At 39.7% G+C, this 22,198-nt stretch overlaps 1 long non-coding RNA gene across 1 annotated transcript; it reads right to left on the bottom strand.

Annotated features, from left to right (window-relative positions):
* Positions 1-430: 430 nt before the first annotated feature.
* LOC134759671 (uncharacterized) lies at positions 431-22,041 on the bottom strand. Its single transcript, XR_010136228.1, has 3 exons — positions 21,897-22,041; positions 4,926-5,106; positions 431-3,411 (listed from the first exon to the last, which is right to left on the bottom strand). It is a non-coding gene; the product is annotated as an uncharacterized LOC134759671 (long non-coding RNA).
* Positions 22,042-22,198: the final 157 nt, after the last annotated feature.

Here is a 22,198-nt window from a genome sequence, read left to right as displayed (position 1 = left end):
TGAAGCAATGCTGGCATGTACCTTGTGTGTAGTAAGTGTTTGTTGAATGAAATAAGGAGCAAACACATCTTCCCAATGGGTGAAGAAACCTTTTATCATGGGAAAGATTCGAGTCCTTGTGTGGCTGGCAAAATGTTATCAATATATTTTCACATAAAGAGCTTTTTATCCCTTGAAATTATAGAGTGGATTAAAAGTTTCATAATGGTTGGTTTTTTTTCCCCAAGATTTCCAAGTTTGGATGAGATGTTATTTTGGACAGTATTTTAAATTGAGCTCTTGAGTTGGTATAAAAATATCATGAACCTCAGATGTAGCAAAGAACGCAGCTATTGTCAAAGGGTAAGCACTCTAAAATGAAACAAGTAGTATCATCTCCAAAACTCTTGTGCTAATTCTTCCAGAGCGTGTTCTGTGGGGAGAAGCACACTGCTATGGAAACCACTAAAGAGAAGCAAAAAAATTCTTTGTAACTAGGAGCTGGGGCCTTTAGCTTTGCAAATTAGTGCCAAAATACCACTTATCCATCTGCATCCCTGACAGTACAAAGATAGTAAAACATAACACCTTATCCTGTACTTGCTCATGCAGATGGAGAAGTGTCTGAATGTGATAAAGACCATGTCTAGGTTTCTCCTGGACACCAGGATCTGGAAGGAGAACCCCACTGTGAGAAGCAGAGGTAGCGAGAGCTAGCACTGCATTCAAGCAGGTGAGATGACATTCCCAAAGGGCTTTTGCAAACCAGAAAGCATGGTGGGTATGATTTTTATTACCCTCCTGTGTGCTCCTGAGTGCTCTGCATCTAGGCTGTGCACAATCAAGCAGAATGCTGAAAGCAGCCCTTGTGTGTCCTGCATTTTCTGTGAGGAAGCTGCACTTACATTAACTTCTCTAATCTCTAATAGCACAACCTGTGGAATAAAACAGAGCAACGTGAGCATAGTTTTTTACACATAGCAAGATATGTCAGTTGCCAGTGTTTGCCTCCCCACTTGGACCATCTACTGGTGTCTTTAGGTTTCTTTGTGTTTTGCCTAATGCATAGGATGAATAACCAAACGGGAAACATAAAGATAGACATTTCATGGCTTCTCAGCCAAATAAAAAATTAATATTCTTGCAAGCATAGATGTAAGCATGACCAAAAATAATCATGCTAACTGGGGCCATGTGGATTTCCCTCAAGTAAAAAGTACCAATTAAATTCTATGGAGATTATTTTTATTCCATAGTTTATCAAACCATTTTTTTTAACTTCCTCAGCCATTTCTCCCTTTCTAAATGTCCTTAAATCTAATAGGTCCAGAAATAGGAGAGAGGGACAGAGGCGTCCTTTCACTGATGAGTGGGAGGACAGGAGAGGCAATCCCTGCTATGGTTTGAATGGGTCCCCTCCAACTTCAGGTGTTGAATTTTAATGGCTAATGTGGTGGTATTAAGAGATGAGACCTTTAAGAGGTGATCAAGCTATGAGGGCCCCTCTCTTAAGAATGGAATTGAGGCCTTTATAGAAGAGACTTCAAGCAGCTTTCAGCTCACTTAGCCTTCTGTCATGTGAGGACACATCCTTTGTATCTTCTGGAAGATGAAGTAACAAGGTGCCACCTTAGAAACGGAGAGTAGCCCTCACCAGACATCAAATCTACTGGCAACTTGGTCTTCGACCTCCCAGCCTCCAGAACTGTGAGGAATACGTTTCTGTTATTTACAAATTATTCAGTCTCTGGTATTTTGTTATAGCAGCACAAAACAGACTAAGACAGTCTCCATACCATCTCCTCAGCCTAAAGAACCAGCTTCTTGCTCAGGTGGAATAGACCTTCTGGAGAGAAGCTATATTTCTACTAGAAAATCAGTTGTATTTTCACCAATCCCTAAGGCTCTTCCAGACATCAGGCAGTTGTAGAAGTGCCTGGGGAATGGAAATAGGCCCTTTTCCACATAGGCCAGTGGGACATTTATTTCCCTCTCTGTGAGAGACCTGTTTGGTTGGGAATGAGAGGAATGCTGTCTTTTATACCTACTTCCGGGGAGCAGCCAGCTCCCACGTGAGAAAGAAGACTTTCTACAGGGGCCAGGACCCCCACTGGATGCCAGAACCTCAGGACTTTCACTACACAAACATGTACATTCTGAATCATTCCTAGCAACTCTTCACGCAAAACAAACAAGCCGAGGAAAGTACCTCTCAGATGCACAAGCCAAGAATTCTAGAAACTCACTTTCCTAACCCCAAGTCATCTGCAGAGCACGCCCACAGAGAGCACCTGGGTGTACGGCAGTGCTTTTCTCTTGTATTCACAGCTTTTAAAGACAGCATTTGGGAAAGTATGTTCTCATTCATAGCCGATACAAAAGGTCCTTACACTTTTCTTGTAGTTTAGTCATTTTGTAATTGTAACTGATTTTTCTTTGATGTTATTTCTTTTTGAGTCATATAAAGAAAAAAATAAACTTTGGTTTAAGCTTTTTTGTTAGCTTTACTTTTGTACAATAGCGCTTGTCTTACTGAACCACATAACGAAGTTAGAAGCTGCCAGATATCAATCAGCGTGGCCCCAGGTACCATGTCCTTGTGTGTCTGGAATATATTTATCACGTGCTTATTATATGCTGGGAACTGTGTAAACTTTTTAATGCATTATGTCAAGTTGTAATAATTACTCTCTGTGAATGGTGTTTTGTTAACCATGTTTTAGAGATGAAGAAATTGAGGTTTACCTACAAGCAAACTTGTCCACTGTCATAAACTCATGATTGGTCCAAAAGATTTAGCAATCAAATCCTTTGCTCTATCCAGGATAAGTTGCAGTTATATTTTGAGCACTTACAGAGTCCAGCGTTGGCAGATAGATACTTTTCGTCATAATACATAAGTATCCATCTATTGATACTTTAAAGTTTTTAAATTAGTTTTCTGAGACTGATGTAAAAACTTACCACCAACTGGTGGTTTAAAATAACAGAAATGTGTTCTTTCATATTCTAGAGGCGGGAAGTCCAAAATCAAGGTGTCCTTTTAGTGCCTCCAAAGCAGCAGATACTTTCTTCCTTTGCCTCTTCCAGCTTCTGGCAGCTCCAGCTGGCCTTTGGCTTATGGCTGCATCACTCCAATCTCTGCCTCTCTGGTCAGTTGCTTCCTACTATTGTGCCTACCTTTCCTCTGTGTGTCTCTTATAATATGCTTGTCATTGGATTTACAACTCTTAGGGCAAGACTAACTTCCAGTGGGTTGGAGATGGAATATCTCTTATAAATTACTGTTGCAAGAGATCAGTTCTGGGGCAGAGAGATAAAAATTTTTGGAGGCAAATATTTAGTTACTCTCTCTGAGTGAGACAACAGTTTTGCTTGTAGACAGGTACCTGAACCTCCTCTGTAGTAGAAAAGATGAGCAGGCCTCTGCACCTAGAGAAATTATGGAAATTGTCAGAAGTGTTTGAACCAGAGCAACTCCATCTTGAATAGGGGCTGGGTAAAATAAGGCTGAAATAATACAGATGATCTCATCTCGAGGTCTTTAACTTGTTTACATCTGCAAACGGTCTGTTTCCAAGTAAGGTTGCAGGTTCCAGGGAATAGGATGTGGACATATGTTTTGAGAGGCTACCATTCTACTATGTAACACTACATTTTAAACAGAAATGAAGATTTAGCAAGTATTTTTAGCACCTACCATATTTTTAAATATATGTTATCTTTCTTGAAATGTATATTGTGAAATAGCTATACGTTACTTAATAGAGAAGGATTACTTAATTCCTGAGTTATAAGCCCTTTCTGGTTTTAATATTTTATATATTCTACTGTTCAATTTCATTACAGATATTTATACCTTGTTGTTTAATTTCATTATAGATATTAGCATATCAAATTAAGATGATCTATAATTTTTCTATAATTTATTTTTCAGATTTTAGTATAAGGGTTATGCTATCTTCATAATTAAATAAAATAAAATTTCTTTTTGTTTCCCTACTCACCACCATATTCTATGGAATATGCTATGAAACACCAGATTTACCTAAAACATAAATGCATGAAAAAACATAATTTTAGAACTGTCTCATTTCAGGACACTCATTAAAGTGAATTCTTTGAATTTTTTAAGGCCTTCCATGTTTATTGGTACATTCAAATTATTTACCTGCTTGAATCAATTTTTAATCTATATTTTTCTAGAAAAATAATCAATTTCTAGCTTTAATGAGTATTGGTAAGAGTTAAAGTTATTTTTTCAACTAGTTTCAACAACTGTCCTCTGTACATGTTGTTAGAGACTTTTCTCCTATCTGACTTCTTTTCTTCTTTTTTTGTTCAGTGTTCCTGTCTAACTATGTGGATGTTATATTGGAGTTTCCGTTGGATTCATTGCTCTTTTATTCTTCTTGACATTTCCTAAGTGTCTTCTTGTTAAAATACTATATTTTAATGCAATTATCATATTTAGAATTAGTAAATAAACAGAAACCATTTCCCTATCATTTTATCTCATTTTTTCCAGTAAATTTTACTGTAAAAATATGATACCCTTTAAATTAAAATTTTTAACAAACAAAATCTCTATTTTCTTCCTTTGAACTTGGAACCCTGGCCCAGCCCATCCTACAGACATGGTGCAATTTATCTTGGCCTTTTCCTTTGTCACCCCCTTAATTCTACCAGAGGTATTGCTAACATCTCCAGTTAATAATTTCCACTAACAACGCAGAACTCAATTAGCATAATAAGCATTTCCCATCTGCACTGAGCAGTCTTCCCATCATCAGTCTGGAAACTAACTACTGTATAGAAAAATCATGGGGAATAATTAGAATTAGCACACACGAGCCACTCAACACAAAGCTGTTGCCATCCATTGGGCATAATCAGTAGGTTATGCAAACGTGGTTATTGTCATTTCCACTCAAACTAGAACATACGTGTGGAAGAAGATGACTTTGGAGTTTGATAAGAGGTTCTGTGGAGACTTGCCCAGGAGATGTCAAGCAAGGCAATGGCGTCCTGAGGGAGGAGCACACACCGCAGTCAGCCTTGGGGCCACCAGCCCAGCCGGGGCCTCTGCTCAAGTAGTTTTCTCTCTTACAGCTTTGGGACTCTCATCTGGAAGAAAAAGGAGTGACTGAAAATGAGTGAAGGCTTTCCCCAGTGCTGTTCCCAACAGCATCCAATGTGTAGACCCCTACATGCAAAGAGACCCCAATGCCTTCTCAGTTCCCCATGCTGTCGATGCCTCAGACCGTCCTGGTTGCTGTCTATACTCACCTTGTTGACTACCCAAATATATGGACCTGCTGAATTCTTGACCTCCATAATGTCAGTGGTCTTCACCTCATCTGCATATTTGCCATCTTTCGCCTGGTCACCCCACAGAACTTTGCACCATCCCAAAGTACACTGCCTTCTAAATGTGAGTTGTGCCTCGTTTACTTTTTACTTCTGATTTGATTCCTAATTAAGTTTTTATTTTATTTTGTGGATACTATGCATATAAAAGAATATAAAGAAAGTGTACATGGATATAAAAAATATAAGCATGTCACCCAGCATAGTAAAAGCACTTTTACCCAAGCTTTGGAGGCCACATGTGATCATTCCCAATGCAAAACCTCAACCTCAGTACCAAAGATAAGTATCACTTTGAATATTTTACAATTATTCTCCTGCATTCATTCTAGTCTTATTATTTCCCTAAATAATTTAGTGTTGTGTGTTAGAATTTTATATGAATGGTTATCATACTGTATGGATGTCTTCTTCTGTGTCTTGTATTTACATACAATGCCGTGTTTGTGATTTGGCCATGATAATGTTATCAATACAAGTAATTCATTTTTGCAGCTGAGTTTTTCATTCTATGGACACATTGTGTAAGTATATAATGATATATTTCTCTATTGTCCTGTCATTGGACCTTTGCATGGTTTACAATTTTTGGCTATTAGAAATAATGCTGCCATGACATTCTTGCTCACGCGCACTGGTATGCACTGGGGATATGCTAGGAAGCAAAGTTGCTGGGCTATAGCATATGTGCATCTTCAAATTTGCAAGACAGTGCCAAACTGCTTCTCCACACTCTCATAGATATTTTGTACCTTTCCCAGCATTGTTTAAGAATCCTCATTGTAGTCGGGCACAGCGGCTCATGCCTGTAATCCCAGCGTTTTGGGAGGCTGAGGTGGGTGGATTACTTAAGGTCAGGAATCCATGACTTGCCTGTCCAACATGGAGAAACCCCGTTTCCACTAAAAATATAAAAATTAGCAGGGTGTGATGGCGGGCACCTGCAGTTCCAGCTACTCAGGAGGCTGAGGCAGGAGAATCGCTTGAACTCAGGAGACAGAGGTTGCAGTGACCCAAGGAGATCACGCCACCACACACCAGCTTGGGCGGCAGAGTGAGACTCTGTCTTGAAACAAACAAAGAAACAAAAAGTATCCTCATTGCTGCACATACTCCCCAATACTTGGTTTTATTACTTTTTAATTTGTCTTGTAAAATGGTGATATCTCATTGTTATTTTACTTTGTATTTTCTTGATTACTCATAAGAGTGGGCATATTTTCATGCTTTTATTGCCTATTTGCTTTTTCTGTTCTATGAAATGCCATTCATGTCTTTTGCTCATTTATCTATGGGTGGTCCTTTTCTCCTGTATTGCCTTTGCATGTTTATTCAGTTCTCTTCTGCCATTTAAGTATTAATGTTCTTAAAGCTCAGTCTTGGGCTCTCTTTTCTTCTTAAGCTTCTTTCTTCTCATATAATCCCATCTACTCTCAGTTGCCATCTAGTCATACCATATGTATGCAAATTACTTCTGATTTTATATTTCTAGACAAGATCTAATTTCTAGCTTCACATCTTAAATCCAACTATTTCTCAGTATGCTCACTTGGATGTTTCAAAGGCGTCACAATTTTAACTTCAAAACCAAAATTATTATTTTCCTCCAAATCTGTTATTTTTAGTGTTCTCAATCTCTAAGTGTTGCACAAGGCAGAAACCTAGAGGGCATTTTGACTTTCCTCTCTCTCCCATACATAATTTCTCAGAAAGGTCTATCAAGTTTACCTCCAAACCACTTCTCAAGTCCATGTTTCTTTCCATGCCCTCTACAAAACCTTAGTCTAAGCTATGTCACCTTCCAGCTATGGCTACAGTTTTCTACTAGCCTCCCTGAACGTATGCTGTGTGTGTCCATTTAGTTCTCCACACTAGAGCAAGTGAAGTATCCATTTTAAGTGCACAGTTGATGATATGGGAAACATCAACAGTTTCCCATCTCTTAGAATAAAGTCTAGCATTGCTAACATGTGACCGAGAACATTGTCCATTTCCTGGCCTCTCCCTACGTCTCCTCCTGTGATTTCTCTTGCTCCTTGTGCTCAGCTGCACCACACTGGTTTCCATTCCTTGAAAATCTGTGTTTTTTTTCTGCCCTTATTATTGGACAGGCTACTCTCCATTCTTGGAATGTTACCTACATGGTTCCATTGTGCTCTACTTGGTTATCACCTAAGAATCTTAGCCCAAGCACAACTTCCTCTGAATGTCATTCCCTGATAAGCCTATCTGTTTTATAAGCTCACCAGGAATTACAGTCATTTTGTTTGGACGTCTTATGCATCTGGAAATATGAATATCTACCCACCCCAGGAGTTCCATGGGGGTGGGGAAGGTGTTTGTTTTGGTTCCCATTAAACCTAAACCTAATGCAGTGCCTGGCTCATTATAAGAACTTAAGTAATATTTATTAAATTAATAAATTATACTCTCATATCATCTGGTTTTTAAAAGATATATCAGGTTTTATTTTTTGTTGTTACTTGGTATCACTGATCTGTAATAAAGCCCAACTCTGCACATATATGTTGTAAAATGTTCGAAATAAGATCACAGGGCTCAGGGGGAGGTGGGAGGGAGTTGGTAGGCATTTTGGTGTGATTTCTAAAATAGGTCCTGGGAAAACACATGGTAAAATGAAACTTAGAGGCAACTAGGCTACTCATCAAGTCACTGACTCAGGAACTTGGAAGGGCATCCACCACGTGGAGCATCGAACTGTTCAAGGTAAAATAGGTCAATCCGGGGGCTGCTTCTTCGTTTTTGTTTTGATTTTGTTTCTATTTTTATATAACCAACTTATTCTCAAAGTTCCCTTATACATTATTCTGTTTCATTCATGTTGTTTTCATTCTCTTTTACAATTATGGAGATAGTTTGGAAAGAAAAAGTAAGAAGAGATATCCTTTTCAAATTCAGAGTCTTACATAAGACATCTAACAACATTACTGTCCTGTGACTTCTAAGCAAATTAGAAATAAAATAAGATGATGAAATTTGGGATGGCAGAGAGTCAATAATTGAGATCCACTCTGAGTCAGAAGAAATGCCTGTAGAATTTCAAGATGTATCAAAGGGAAATCGTAATAAGATCCACATAAACAGGACAAAAACAATACAAGGTATTGCAATTATGCTAACCTAATTAGGATGAATAGTTAAGACAAAATATTTAACTGTTAAATGGGTTTGCAAATCATAAATATAAATATTGTGCCTAGCAAAGGGAATGGTGTGAAAAAAATAACAAAACTTAAGTGGGTTGCCGTATTCAATAATTTCCTCAATCATAAATACAGATTGTAAAGAAGACATTCTTTAGAAGACTTCAACTCTTTTGCAGTAAGAAGACTTTGCAAAATTGCAACTGAAAGACTCTACTGGATTATAATTGGTCAAACTGGTGCTTTACAACCAATCAGAAGTGATAGGCTTCATAAAGTTCTGTAATTTCAGAGATTTCAGAGGAGACTATGTTCATTTCCAGCACACATATATGCACCTTTTCAAGGACACATACTGGCTGTGTTACCAGAAGAAGCATGGAATAATGAAAAAGAATATTCTCTGCCATGTTATTCCTAAAGGATCCTTTGCAACCCCAGGCAATGTATGCCCAGTGCCTGTCCTCAGCACAATGTGAAATTGGCTTTTATTATTAAAGGGCATGGTTCAAGTACAACACATAGGATGTCCCCTGGGTCAGGGCAATTAAATTGTCCTAGTCAGGAGAAATGAGTTTCTCCTTGATGACGGATCCAAATTTTAGTTCCAGGTTCCCCAGGTGCCCCCTCTTCTTAGTGATCTCCCTGGAGAGTGCATTCTTATTAAATTTATTGTGCACGAGTTCTCTATCAAGGTCAGCTTCTAAGGAAACTGCCTTACAAAAGTGACCTGAAAGTCTTACCCATCATATCAATTAGTATTTGTTTTAAGTCAAAGAAATGTATCTCTAATTGTGGAATCTGGTCTATTCACAAAGGTAAAAGAAGGGGTTTCCAAAGGTCCAGAAAACCATCTGACATGGCGATTACCACATACAGGTAAAAGGTTTATCCCATGGGGAAGGCATAGTATGGAAACATGGACTCCGAAAATAACAAAAGAATAAATAATAGCTAGTCCCATAGTCAAAATGTCAAATGTTAACAAAGTATCACTCAGCATAAGCTGAGCTTCAGTGTGCTGCTGGTACTATGTTCGTAAAACCTCCCGTGCAGAGTCACCTTGCCAAAGAGGCAATGTGGGCATGCTGCATTTCAGCAAAGGGTGCTTCGGACAGACTCAGGTCCCATCAGCATCATCACAGTGACTCCTGATGGGCTTATATGACAGAAATGAAGGAGGCTGTTAGAAGAACAAATGAATGCTTCTCCAGTAAGGGATACACTATGTGTGTGGCTGAAATCCCAGAGGTTGAAGAATAAACCTGCCTGCCCATCTCACATAGACCTGAGAATGAGAATGAAAATAATGGCCTAAAAGGGCTGAGGTGAAAGATCCACCGTAACAAACGTGGGAGCGAAAGGAAAATGGCCCATGTTAAGTAAAACTCTATGGTCCAAGTCATTTCTGTGCAGGAAGCAAGCCCCTGGGATAGAAGGGACAGACAAACAGAGCCTTGATCTCCTGTTGGAGAATGAAGAAATGACCAACGATCAGGAGCCAGTGCTACGCAGGATGCAAGACACGGATGTTGTCCGCTGTGAATGCTGGTAGAAAGTGAAGCTGATGTCCCCTGTCAGAGACTGGAGCTGATGCAGCATGGGAATATCGGAGATGTCAGAATCAATGAGTGAACTGAATAAGAAGTGAGAGGCTTTAAAGAATTGGCAAAAAAAATTCCTCAATAAACATTTGTCCCACCGTAGCACTTTTCTTAAATTAAGTTAAAAAGGGAACTTTTGATGCCACTCAAGGGGGAAATTGTTTTTACAGGTGTGGTTTTCCAGCCCATCACCCTTACTTCCCACACATAGGAAATAGAAGCATGATTTCCTAGTTAACCATTTGATGAAGGATTCATTTTCTCAGTTGACTTAAGCTCGTAGGTCTTCATCTATGTATGCCCAGCCTGGGCTTACTGGCACTTTATTTTGCTGAAACAAGAAGATATATATTTTCTTTATATCTTCCCCCCAGTGCAACTGACTGAATGTTTGTGTCCCTCAAAATTCATGTGTTGAAGTCTTAACCTCAGTGCGATGGTATTAGAAGGTGGGGCCTTTGGGAGGTAATTGGGAGGTAATTAGGTCTTGAGGGTATAGCCCTTATGAAAGGGATTAGTGCCCTTATAAAGGGACCCCAGAGAGTTCCCCTGCCCTCTTTTGGCCATGTGAGGGCACAATGAGTAGTTGGCAGTCTGCCACTCAAAAGAGAGTCTTCATCAGAACCCCACTATGCTGGCACTCTGATTTTGGACATCTCAGCCTCTAGAGCTCTGAAGAATAAATTTCCAGTGTTTATAAGATACCCAGTCTATGGTATGTTGTTATAGCAGCCTGAACTCTGACAATAGATAATATTAACTCTCCACTATGGTCTGTAGCTGAAAACAGCCATGTAGGTCTAGGTTACTGTTTCTCCAATATTGCCTGAATACCATCTGCATCAGCTACCTGCATAGCTGGAATGGGAGACGTTTGACTCCCTTCCCAGACATAGTGAAGCAGAATCCACCTAGTTGGCTCAGAGCTCTCCAATGTTAATCAGAATCCCCTGTTGATTTCATGTATTAGGCTTTGGGAATTTCATGTCTATCTGAGAAATATTATTACATATACCTGAAAATTAGTATTTAGCTTGCAAACTGCTATAACGGTAATATATGAATATGACATCTGTTTATATTTTCTACATTTTGTGGATAGGAGCTGTTAACTTCTAACTTCCCCCAAAAGGGCACCAAAACAACTCATTGATATAGTAAAGCTGAGTTTACTGCTTGCTGCAGCAAGGAATCCACTAAACCATTATGACAGCATCTAAATAGCATCTGAGGGGAGTTCTATGGTTTTGGCGAGGATTGAGTTTCTGTTTTAAGGTAAGTCTTTTCATGCTATTAGGAATGGGCTAATTGGGATTATGTAAAGCGCATGCATTATAGTTTGGGACCAGTGGGTGCAGCAAAAGGAGACTTTGAAGAAAGTCTCCAAGAATAGGCCGTTGTTTGGTGAGAAAACAGTTATTTACTGAGACTAGTTAAGTAATCTATTGCCTGAGATGGGGATAAGAACTCAGTTGACAAGTCTATTCTCCAGATAAATACATTTTTGAGAAGACCCAGATATCATAAAGTTATTTGTAAGTTTATCATCTCGGCAAAGGTTTCCTAGAAGAGAAAAATTACATTAATACAGACAGTCGAAGGCTAAAGTCTTGCTAATGTGGACAGTGAGCTGTGTAGTTGCAGATGCCTTAAGTTCTTCAAATTGGGAGTTGGAGTTGCCTGTGTCTTATTAACTCTATGGAATGTTCTGTTGGCTCTGTATCAGTGTCAGTGGAGGAAGACCCAGTCTGCAATTTCAGGAAGGAAATCAGACCTGAACCTGGCACTCAGAGATGCTCTTCCAACTGGGGTTAAGCAGAAATAAATAGAAGACAGGATATGCTTCATTGCATCTCTCAGGTCTAATGTCTGTGGTAATAGGATAAAGGAAATTGAAATGTTTGGTCTCTGATTTCTCTGTGGGAAAGGCTGGAGAATATTTCATTTTTGAGATGTGCTACTGGTCAATGATTTGCTTTGTCACATCACTAGTGTGGCTGCAAATTTCAGGGTTGCTATATTTTTTAAGCAACATCATCACCCAAACCTGTACACTGCCTGTGAACTTGGATGGACAAGAGCTATCTTAGTTTATTTTTTGTTGCTATAAAAAAATACCTGAGGCTGTGTAATTTAGTTCATAAAGAGGTTTATTTAGCTCATGGTTCTGCAGGCTGTGCAAGAAGAATGGCAGCAGCATGTGCTCGGCTTCTGGTGCGGCCATTTGTGCTGCACTGAAGTATGACAGAGAAGTTCAAAGGGGAAGTGGGAACATGCAAGTGCAAAGAGAGACCGCACCTGATGGGCTTCCTGCCTTTATAACAACCCACTATCCAGGGAATTAATTTGTTTCTCAAGAACCAATCCAGTCTTAGGAGAGCCAGGACTCACTCACTACCCTGAGCCAACACCTCCCACCACACTGGGGATCAAATTTCAACATGAGATTTAGTGGGGACAAACAAACTATATCCAAACCACAGTAGTAGCTAAGCATATTATTGAGAAGGGAAATAAACCAACATAACTAATCAGCTAACTTCAGAGTGGGCTTGGTAGGTAAACTTAAGTAATATTTGGTCCTCACTTATTTCATAACTCTAGGTCATAACATCAAAGAGCCATTAATTCACAAAGGCGTGACCTGTACTCCGCATGTCTGAACTTTGAATAGTAGTTACAAAGAAAAAACAGAGTGTGCTTGGAGAATGTGTCTATGCAGGCGGCTATAGGATTTTCTTATATTCCAGAGAAATTCTGACCTACGTGAGGATAGCAGCACTTTGATGAATCCTGGATGTGGCAGCTGAGATGAACAGGATGGCAAAGAACAAAACTGCTGGAAGGTGTTTGCAGGAACAGTGCTTCCCCAAGTTTTCATGTTATGGTACACATAGAAAGTAGTGGTATTTATAAAATATACTGGTCAGGTTCAGGAATTTCTGCCCTGAGGACAGGAGAATCAATAGCTCAACAAACCTATGCGCATTCAAGAACTCAGGTTGGAAAGCTCTGATCTAGAACAAAAGAGCTTCTCTGTGGATCTGCATCCGCATTCCATTATCAGAGAACAGGAGAGGAGATAGAATCTCAACTTCAAGAACATTCATGGAGCCCCATTTTTAGGTGGAAAATGGTAGCTTGATTGCTTTAAAAATGACATAGATGGAAGAAAGGCTCTGCTTCTGGTTGATTGGGTTACTTTTTTCTTTTGTAAGTTGGCCTTTCTCTGTCACTGGAGAGGTGAGAAGGAAATTCCATTGCTGTAGTGGGCTTAGGGAACAGGGGAAAACTTTGCCTTGATCTTACATCTGCTGAATAAAAAAAGAAACCCCTTTATGGCCATTGAAATTTCATTTGGTTTGGGGGATTAAGGCCTCAGCTTGTCATCTAAGTTGCCATTGTTTGGTGCAAGATCAAATGCACAGCTTGATAGTTTGGGAAAACTGAAGCTAGAGCTCCATGTCCTCACCTTCTCACCAAACAGTGGCTTTTACAAGCACTCATTGCTGCTTGGGTTCGGGGGGCATGCAGAAGGAGTGCTGATGCCTACGTCTCCGAGGCTTGACCCAGGGAGGAGACGTCATGCGATTACCAATAAGCTTCTTCAAACCGAGAGCCCGTAGGATGCCACCATCACTGACAATGGCTACTTGGGTTTTCATTGCTTGGAGAAGACAATTGCTGTTCATTGTGCCCATTGAGCAGACACATTTGTGGGCATACAAGAAACAGCATATAGTAATCCTTGGACTCGATTATACGCACATTCTTTTTCCCTTTTTAATTTCAGTAGTCTTCTGTGACATAAGTGGCACTTCTGTTACTCTCCTGAAGGAGGACCCTCTGAATCACCCTCGAGGACAGGCACTTGCTCTGCACAGACTTCCCTGTTTGGAGAGCCGTCTGTGCATCCAGCTTCCCACTCTCCCCAGGCACCAAACAATGGGGTTCTGTCTAAGGCTTGTTGAATTTTTCAAACCAAGACAGTAAGGAATTGAATTCTATGACAGCAAGTGTTTTTAGAAACAAAAAAATGAAGATCAAACTTGGGTATTCTAATTCATTTTCTTCAAAGCAACTAGACATGGTAACAAAGATCTCTCTTTTTCTCCTAGACACACACAGAGAGCACACTTAGTGAGAAGCAACATTAAAATTGCTAGAGAGTCTTACACAAATTTCTATAAAAGCAGGCTTTGAAGCTTCAAGTCATTGCACTGTCCTCAGTCCATGATATTTGATTCCCTTTTCTTTACATACAATTTCAGTAAGTAAAATTAGTATATATCTACACACGCATATTTATACATTTTAATTCACACAAAAATCCTGTGAGCTGGTTGTAATGATTAATATTATGTGTCCACTTCACTGGGCCACAGAATGCCCAGACATTTGGTTAAGCATTATTCTGGGTGTGTCTGTGAGGGTGTTTTGGGGTGGGATTGACACATGAATTGGCAGACTAGATAGAGAAGACTGTCCTCCCTACATTACGTGGGCTTCATCAGTCAACTGAAGACCTGAACAAATAACCGAGTGAGAAGGAATTCCCCTGCCTAAGTGGCTGATTAGGATGTTGGTTTTTTCCTGCTTTCAGATTCTAATTGAAAAAATGGCTCTCCATGGATCTCAAATCTGCCAGCTTTTGGACTAGAACTCACATCAGAAGGCTCTCCTGGTTCTCAGGCCTTTGGATTCTAATGAAAACTATACCACTGAACTCTCCTGAGCCTCCAGTTTGCCAATTGCACAAGCCAATTCCATATATATATACACACACATACATATACGTGTGTGTGTGTGTGTTTCTCTGGAGAACACTGACTAATACAGTGGTATTATTCTTCCCACCCTAAAGGGCTCAAAAAGGCTTTATGGCACCCTAAAGTCATGTAACTAGCAAGCTACATCTAGTATTCAAATTCAGTGCTTTTCCCATTTCACCACAGCTGCTGTGATATCAAAGCCCCAGCCCTTCTACTGTAAAGTGTCCAGACCATGTGACACTTTGTACCTGCAAACCTGGTACAAATGCAGGGTTCCCTGAAGGTAAATGTCTGCAGTCCAACAACTCCACTCTCCCCAGGCATCTCCTTTAGAAACACACACCCCTACTCATTAAGAATGATTGATTTGTCTTCTCAGTATTTGCATTTTCCCTGAGCATATGTCCAGCTCTTACTCATAAATCCTCAAACACCACCTCTAAACATAAGAGAGGGGCCGCACTTCCTCACCCCAGAGGAATTCCAAGCCCTGACTGGGCACAAACATGCTTACTAACCTCATGCACACAGTTACCACATGATTCATAATCCAAAATAAGACCATTTGGAGAAGAGAGTGGAGAGGTGCTATAAATCCCAACACTAGGACAGCAGATATAAATGGTGACTCTCCTGGGTAGACTGGGAAATATGGTCATCCTGTTTATACACCTAATGCCTATTGAGCATCATTTTAGCAAATGCCATGGCTTTAACATCCCTGAAATAGAGGATCAGCGTGTTCTGATAATCGACGCTCACATTTTCTCCTTTTCTACCTAAAAAATAATGTACCAAATTTCAGGTGGTGTTTCTCTAAGGACCTAAGATTCATTTTTAACAATCCAGTCAAAATTCATGTGTGTGACTTACACACACACTTGTTTCTTTCTATCCCCTTTAAGTTCAAGGAAAGTGCTGTATCTAAGGAAGTTGCTTTGGATTATTAGAAAATCATCAATTAAAGATAAATGGTCAGGAAAGAAATTTCAGGACTTGCCCATTCAGGAAAGCATGTATAATTAGGTGAACCTAAAACTTCTCATAGAGTTGTAAGTGTTCCTCATGCTCCCTAGACACCTAGTCAAGGCTTCTGGTGTCCTGTGTCTGAGAGAGGGTGAAAAAAATTTCCTTACCCATTTTTTATCCTGCCATTGAATGTGAGAATAAACAGGGCTAAAATCAAACATCAATAATTTATTCAAAAGGTTTAAATTTCAAAAAGAGGATTGACTTATTAGAACCAGTTTTGGCAGTAAGAGTGAAAGTTGTTGCTGTTGGTTTTTTTTGTTTGTTTTTACATTGTACAAAGAAAATAAAATGAATATAATTCAATTCTCAATTCCAAACATGTTTCCACAAAAGTCAAGTTGAAATGTTTTTCCATAGCATTTAAAAGAGTATAGTAATAGCACATTAATAAAAAATAGGTCAATGGTCATGACAGATTCCAGAGTACTCCACAGGTTTTACATAGGTGATAAGCTATAGGGAAAGTAGAAGCTATTCTAGAAATGATGTTTAAAAAAAGTAATTATTAATTCAGAAAACAGTCTTGAGTTATATTTCTACATTGTACCATTCACAAAAAAGTTGTTTGTAAGAAATCAAATAAGTAAATTAGAACTATAGAAACATTCGACAGATATAAAAACAGACAAATATTAAAAACATGTTTATTATGTTAGTTTAGAAAAGAAAGTCATAATTGAAACAATAAGACAATGTCTATAGAGTAATAAATAATTCCTTTCTCTACATTAAAAGGTAGAATTTTTATATGACTAAAGATGTCATGAAATATTTAAGTACAAAGGAGAGAGGAGGAAGATAAAATAAAAAGAAATCTTGATTATTAATACAAAATATATGAAGGACTCAACAGAAAAAAATGGGCAAAATGAATGAATAGGCAATTGTCCAAAAAAAAGAAGAAAAGAAAAAAGGCACACAAAAGGTTACAAAATATATGGAAAAAGAACCCATGTAAGAAGTAAACAGAAAATTTACATATAAATCCAATCTAAAAAGCATTTTTAGATCCATAAAATTGACAGTGTCAAAGGATTGGCATATTTAAGGTTGACTAGAATGAAAAAACTGCTGTTACTCTCACACAGTACTGGTGGGAATGTAAATAAGTGGTCTTTGGAGAACTTTCAGGTAGATTGCATTAAAATGTTAATGCAAAGATAGCCAGCACAAGGCTATCTTTGCATTATTTTGTTTTGTTTTGTTTTGTTTTTTGAGATGGAGTCTTGCCCCGTTGCCCAGGGTGGAGTGCAGTGGTGCCATCTCAGCTCACTGCAAACTCCGCCTCCTGGGTTCACACCGTTCTCCTGCCTCAGCCTAGGTGTAGCTAGGACTACAGGCACCCGCCACCACGCCTGGCTAATGTTCTGTACTTTTAGTACAGACAGGGTTTCACTGTGTTAGCCAGGATGGTCTCAATCTCCTGACCTCGTGATCCGCCAGCCTCGGCCTCCCAAAGTGCTGGGATTACAGGCATGAGCCACCGCGCCCAGCCTGCAGTTATTTGTTTAGCGAAGACTTGTAAACAACCTAAGTATTGGCCTTACGTAGAATAGGCTAACTGCTATAATAAATGAAACCACATGGTAATGACTCAACAGACAGTTCACTTCTTGCTCAGTGACTGTCCTGATAGATGTTTGGTCAATGGGCTGCACTCCTGCTTTTTTTGTTTGGTTCCTTTTATTTTAGGGCTCAGCCAACCTGTGGAGTTTTCCGAGTCTATATCCGGCTGGGGGAGAGGAAAGACCATGCAACAAAAGCCCAAGGGGGTGTAAAGGGGCCAGGCCCAGAAGCAGCATCTACAAGGTCTCCACTGGCTAGAATTCAGTCACCTCCATCCAGCTGCAAAGCATGCTGGGAAATGTGTCCATGGCCAAGGGAAGTAACCTTTGGTGAACTCTAAGCTGTCTGTGCCTCAGTGTCTAACAGGGGAGAAACATCTAACTGTAGGACAACATTCCATACATAGAGATTGTGGTGAATATACATGTATCCTTTCAAGTCAGAAATAAAAATGAAACTGCAGAAATAAAGAAAATGATGCCGTTTATTGTAAAATAACAACATCATTATCATATTTATTTAGAGACACACGCATGCATAGGACATAGTAAGGATGTACTCGAATGCGGTGGTCCCCAACCTTTTTGGCACCAGGAACTGATTTTGTGGAAAACAATTTTTTCGTGGATTGGGTTGGGGGGATGGTTTCAGACTGGGGTTGGGGGATGGTTTTGGGATGATTCAAGCACATTGCATTTATTGTGCACTTTATTCCTATTATTATCATACTGTAATATGTAATGAAATTATTATACAACTCACCATAATGTAGAATCAGTGGAAGTCCTGAGCTTGTTTTCCTGCAACTAGATGGTCCCATCTGGGGGTGATGGGAGACAGTGACAGATCATCAGTCATTAGATTCTCATAAGGAGTGTGCAACCTAGATCCCTTGTGTGCACAGTTCACAATGCGGTTTGCACTCCTATGAGAATCTAATGCTGCCACTGAACTGACAGGAGGCAGAGCTCAGGCAGTAATGCTTACTAGCTGCTCACTTCCTGCTGGGTGGCCCAGTTCCTCCTGCTGGGCGGCCCAGATCCTAACAGGCCACAGACGGGTACTGCTCTGTGGCCTGGGGCTTGGGGACCCCTGCCCTAATGGGTAGCAAAGGTTATCTCAGAGACTTTGTTGGGATTCAGACTGTGGTCAAAGGGAAAAGAAGAATGTGCACTTAGAAGTGATATTTGAATAGTTTTCAATAAAATGAGTGTGTTTGTTCATTACTAATATAATAAAAAATAAGGTTGATAATCATGGTGTTCTACAGCTCTGATTCTGGGGGAATTTTGAGGCCATTGGGAAGTGATATGTAGATTTTTTCTTTTTCTTTTCTTTTTAATTAAAATTTTATTTTTATTTTAAGTTCCGGGGTACATGTACAGGATGTGCAGATTTGTTACATAAATAAACATGTGCCATGGTGGTTTGCTGCACCTATCAACCCATCATCTAGGTATTAAGCCTACAATGCATTAGCTATATTTCCTAATGCTCCTAAGAAACAACAGATGTTGGTGAGGTTGAGGAGAAATAAGAATACTTTTACACTGTTGGTAGGAATGTAAACTAGTTCAACCATTGTGGAAGACAGTGTGGAGATTCCTCAAAGATCTAGAACCAGAAATAGCATTTGACCCAGCAATCCCATTACTGGGTATATACCCAAAGGAATATAAATCATTCTGTTACAAAGATACAGGCATGTGTATGTTCACTGCAGCACTATTCACAATAGCAATGTCATAGAATCAACTCAAATGCCCACAATGATAGACTGGATAAAGAAAATGTGGTACAAATACACCATGGAATATTATGCAGCCATAAAAAGGAATGAGATCGTGTCCTTTGTAGGGACATGGATGGAACATTTTCCCTTTTTTTTAACTGCCTTTTCCTCTTTTTTCTCCCATACACAAGACTGTTAAAACAAATGTCTGAAAGACAAGTTTTGCTTTCTATTACACCACAATGTTTCTCAAAATATTGTTTCTAGAACTCATCTGAGCTTCTGTATCTGTTGTTTCCAAACTTCAGTATGCTGCAGAATCATAGGGGGGCTTATTAACACAGATTTTGAGTCTCATTCCACCAAAGTTGTAGATTCAGTAGTTGCGGATGCACACGAGAATTTGCATCTTCAACAAGCTCTCAGGTGATGCTGGTGTCACTGACCTGGGATAACACACTGAAAACCATGTCGCATAGAAATGTGCATGTTCTTTGCTTTAGGTATCTTGCTTGTATACCACCAGCTATGTTTTCATGAAGGTTATTTACTTCCATTACATCTGTATGGTGTAAATACCACATAACAGTATTTTTCTGAGCATCTCTTCCTAACTACCTGTTCAGTGACATCACCTTGATAGGCTGACATCAGCCAAAGCAGGAGGTTTATAGCATGGAAATCAGCAAATGCTACAAAGTCAGGGTTCCCCTACTACCTCCCACAAGAGACAGTTGTTAAACATTTACTAACACACTGTTGATTACACAAAACCATCATTGCTGCATAACTCTTTAATATGCATGTCCGGGGTTCAAACGGGTGCTGGTTTTCTGGCTTAGACACCCTAAATTCTCCTTACTTCACCTGCAAAGGAGGCTGTTGTCTGGCTAGGATATGTTTTTGAGCTTGGTAAAGCACACTTTCTTGAAAAAAAGGAAGGGAAATAAAAACCGAAGGCCCTCCAGTTTGGGGTGCTGGGGAGTTCTCTTTCTGCAGAGTGTGGACGGGGCACAGTAGGAACAGCCATATTTGTTGCTGTGGTCTACACGTCTTCTTCACCATATCATGGAAATGTAACTGAGCTATCAGGGATGTCCATGCACACCTTCACAGTGCTCATCTCAAAGCCCGTTCTTCCCACAGGTAAAGCTGTCTCTGCTTTCGTTTTCTTGGCTCTCTCTACCTCTTTGCATTTTAATAATTGCTGAGCACAAAAGCATTGCTCTAATACCAACACTGATGTTTCTGGCTCACTGGCCGAATAAGATGATGAAAGGCTCTTTAAGGTCCAGGAGAAAGATCCTGCCTGGGTGTGGACATCACACAGCTCAGACCAAATCCCAGCTCACTCACTGTCTACACCATGGCATTGGCCAAGCGATGGATCTTCAGTTTCCTCCCGTGTAAGATGAGGATAATAGTACCTAACTCAAGAGTTGTGGCAACTGGGATAGATCATTTAAACATAAGCTAGTAGAGAAGCTGGCTACATTAAAATAAGCTTCTTACTATTGCCAAAATATATACTAGAGTATCTTCTTTTGAGAAACTCAGGAGAATAATTTTCTGAAGAATGAAATTAGGATAGCCTCTGAAACCTGAATGCTAAATCCCACTGTAGTATTTAAGTTTCCCAGCTTTATTCCTATGTGGCATTAACTTTCCATGTATAAAGTTGTAGGAAAGAGCTCCCTGTTGAGGCCCTGGCTAATACCTCTTTGTGTCTGAGCACTGACACCTGTGAGCATCAATAATCACTTTGTTCACTCGCATTATTAAAGGAGAAATGTGCCTATGAGAAATCCAGAAGGTTTGCTGTATTTATTTGGGAAGACAGAGAATGCCTTCTCACATCTTGACATTTTAATGACAGGATAATATAGTGTTATCCAACCCAACTTGTCCTGACTCTTTCTGCTTAGGTTCAGCAGGAAGAGCCCACTGAACACCAGGAATACAGTTGCATCAAGCTGCTCTGCATGCTCTGTCCAAATCAGGTTTGGAGACACCCAAAGCATTTTTCCTTAGAGATCACATTCCTGTTTTGAAACCGAGTCCTCATATTCTAGACCTGGCACAGACAGTAGAAATCACTCAGCCCAACCAGATCATTTTAAGGAGGAAGGAACAAAGCAGAGGGCAGGGATAATCCCACCCCTCCCATCACAGCTAGGGAGCAGCCAAGCCAGCATTTCACACCAGGCCTCAAAACAATAGTAAACTTCAAAATTTTGTCAGCCTTGTTCAAATTTCTAGAAATTAGTACTGGGATTTTTACATCAAACAAAGCAAACTCTTAGACTGAGAAAAGCTAAGACTAATGTCAAGAACCATAAAGGTCTTACAAATTGTATATCCTGGTAAACTTTTTGAGAACATAGATAGTAATGATTATAATAATATTAACTGATAAGCCTATGTACTTTACATATCATATGTACTGTACAAATATATTGTTATACTGTTCTGGGCTCATTCTCTACAATAATACACTTTAATTTTCACAATAATACATAAGCTATGTATGATTATTTCTATTTTAGAGAGAAAAAGATACTAGTAGAAGTCTACAGAATTGAAACATCAGGCTGGTTAGTGGGAGAGCCAGGATTTGAACTCGGCATTTGTTGGAAGCCAGAGCCCATTCCTTTCTTCTGAACTGTCAAGGACCAACCTTTCCATGACTCCCCTCGGAACTCCATCTCAGAGTGAAATCTGTGTCCAGGCAATGCCGATCTTTCATTTTGATTGTCTTCCTGCCTCCTTGCCTTTCAGGCAGCGGACAGCATCCTATTACTCACAGAGCCTCACTTTGAAATGAGTTCAAATATCCCAAGCACTTCTGAGGCAGGCAAGGTCTTTCTGTTTAAAAGATTGTACGCTTAATCACTTCCATGAGGCTGGGACGTCTTGCAGAGGACATGCCAGCTGAAGTCAGAACACTGATAAAACCTCAGAAACCAGAACAAGGGTCTC

The sequence above is a fragment of the Pongo abelii genome, chromosome 12, assembly GCF_028885655.2.
Source record: "Pongo abelii isolate AG06213 chromosome 12, NHGRI_mPonAbe1-v2.0_pri, whole genome shotgun sequence".
In the NCBI taxonomy this organism is placed as follows: domain Eukaryota; kingdom Metazoa; phylum Chordata; class Mammalia; order Primates; family Hominidae; genus Pongo; species Pongo abelii.
The sequence above is the reverse complement of the archived record's forward strand: the minus strand, read 5'-3'. Positions and strand labels throughout refer to the sequence as shown.